Below are 2,541 nucleotides of genomic sequence, written 5' to 3' on the forward strand. Positions count from 1 at the left end.
TCAGGGCAACAATTAAGAGACTGATGTGCTCACAGACACGTTGAACTAGCACATGAGCTCTGGGTTTACAAAAAAGGGGGAAAAAATGGGCCCAATTTTTGAAGTGAAATTCTAAATGGAAATCAACTGGGAATTCATCCAACTCTTTTCAAGCAACCTCATCCTTTGTGAAAAAAATGTGAGCAGATTTTTGCAGGCAACATTTTGAAGGGACTTCAAAATTGAACCAATAGTTATGAAGCCCTGTAGAAATGTCGTCTGATTTTTGTGAACATTTCGGTCAAATTTTGAAATCCCTCAGACATTTGGTGGGACTATTACAAAAAGAGCGAGCAAAATTTTTCTTTAAATAAATAAAATAAAAAATATTTTGTCCAACACCATTTTCAGTTTTTGTCAAATTTGGTCCAGTTTTGAAATCATGTGCGACTTCCACGAAAACATTTGGTTGAATTTTGAAATCCCTCTCTAAAACAAATAACTTCCTATCGCCAATGGATTTCCATTTTAAATTTCAGAAAAGTTTTAGTTCCATTTTGAATTCACTGTGAAACTTCACGCGACTTTCATGAACATTCGGGATATTTAATGCAAACAATGATTTCATTCCGCTTCAGTGTGTATATTTCTATGAAAATGTTGAGAGAAAAAAAAATGTCCTCACCGCACAATCACTGAAAATGTCGGCTTTCAAACATGTCTGTCTGTTTTTTCACGGTGCATCGACACAACCAAATTCAGGGCAACAATGACAAAAACTATGAGCGCTTTGAAGGTTTTGCTGCATGACTCTCCCACATACACGTTTAACGAACGCGCTAGCTCCGGGCGGGGATTGTTCGATTGACATGCTCAAACACAAGAATTAGAATTCATTAGCGCAATCTGGGGTCTCTATCAAGACGCCGACTTGTTTGATGAGTGGCTTTGGGACATTGTTTTTTTTTTTTTTGCCCTCACTCTGTCTGCCTGCTGCCTACTTTTGTCGGCTCCTTATTTGGCGTGACTCTCCTGCTAACGTGGCTGCTGTGCTTGCAGACTAATCTGCGCTATCTACACTCTTAATTAAGGCGGCGTATGCGCTTCCCTGACACGCTTGTTGTTCCTGCCTGTTATAAAAGTCTTGTTTTTCTCGGCCTGCCGCCGTTCCCTGCAAATCAACATGAAAAAAAAAAGAAAAACATCATTAGAATCCTCTTGTGAGTCAGATGTGAGTCAGGATTGACCTGTCACTAGGCCACGCCCCCGAAAAAAACACAGACTGATCAATGAGCGCACAGCAGAGACTAACGGTCTATTTCATGCGGGTTGCATTATAATTTTTTTTACCGATATTATTCTTCCGCTAACAGTTTTTTGGGGTCTGTTTCAAAATGCCGAAATTAAACCAGATAATACAGGCTCTGGATATCGCTATGTGGCTCGCAATAAAGCTATGTGTCTGTCCACATACTCAATTTGAATTCCCAAGTCTCTAGGTAATCGTTTGTAAGAAAACAATGCTATTCTATTTTTAGCTCAAAATTACTAAGGTTATCCTCATTGCTATCCAGATCACAACCCTGGATAAAAATGTACTTGCACAGAAAGCACTCAAAGTCAACCAGGTCCTGGAGTAGACAGCAGCCGCAGCCCAGCACACTACCACCGCCATGTTTGACTGTTGGTATGATGTTCTTTCTTTTTTTTGAAATGCTGTGCTCCATTATGTTGAATGAGTCCAAGTCATGTACAGTATATGTTTAGTCATATCAGACAGGCTAATAATAGATTTTGGAAAGATCTTTCGTTCATCAATTGAAACAGACAATTATGGTGAGGATATTTTTGGCCTGCCTCAAACATACGATGCGTGCACGGAAACTGAGAAATATGTCAGGGTTAACTTGGGTTCAAATCAAGTCATGTGAATCGAATCGCCCACCTCCGATTCCTGGAGACTGTTGATTTGGCGGAAGTGAGCATGTGCTATTTTGTGGGAGGGTTTGAAATGCGAGCATTCGATCAGACGTTGAAAGAGGAAGTGAGGACTGCAGCTGCTGTCTTCTAAGTTTGAGGTTTACTCATCTCAGGGGGGAAGTGGTGTATGAGTGTGTGCATGTGTGTGTGTGTGTGTGGGCAGCACTACGACCTGCGAGTCAAACAGGATATGCAACGTGGAACAAATTGAAATGTTGACTTCATCTCTCTGCCAATGCCATCAACTCAAGAGAAACAAAGGCTTCTTTCTCATATAGACCTTTCCACCATGATGCCCTGCCTACTTCCGAATGGCGAAACTTCAAACTATCTCCAAAAAAGGGAGGAAAAAAAATCCATTGCCAGTGGTAATTTACAGTTCAACCGATAAAGTTGTTTCAAAATATAAATGCGGTGGAAATTCAAACCAAATTAATATACTCATTTAGGGATTGGCTAATTAATTGCATTTTCGGTTACTCTGATTAATAGCATCTCTTGACGGTGAAATGGACAGCGCGCTGTTGAGCTTACATTAGCTAGCTGCTACCTTTTGCTAAATTACTCAAAGGTAACCCAATC

Source organism: Hippocampus guttulatus, chromosome 7, assembly GCF_054856545.1.
Source record: "Hippocampus guttulatus isolate MCC_2025c chromosome 7, RoL_Hgut_1.0, whole genome shotgun sequence".
Lineage (NCBI taxonomy): Eukaryota > Metazoa > Chordata > Actinopteri > Syngnathiformes > Syngnathidae > Hippocampus > Hippocampus guttulatus.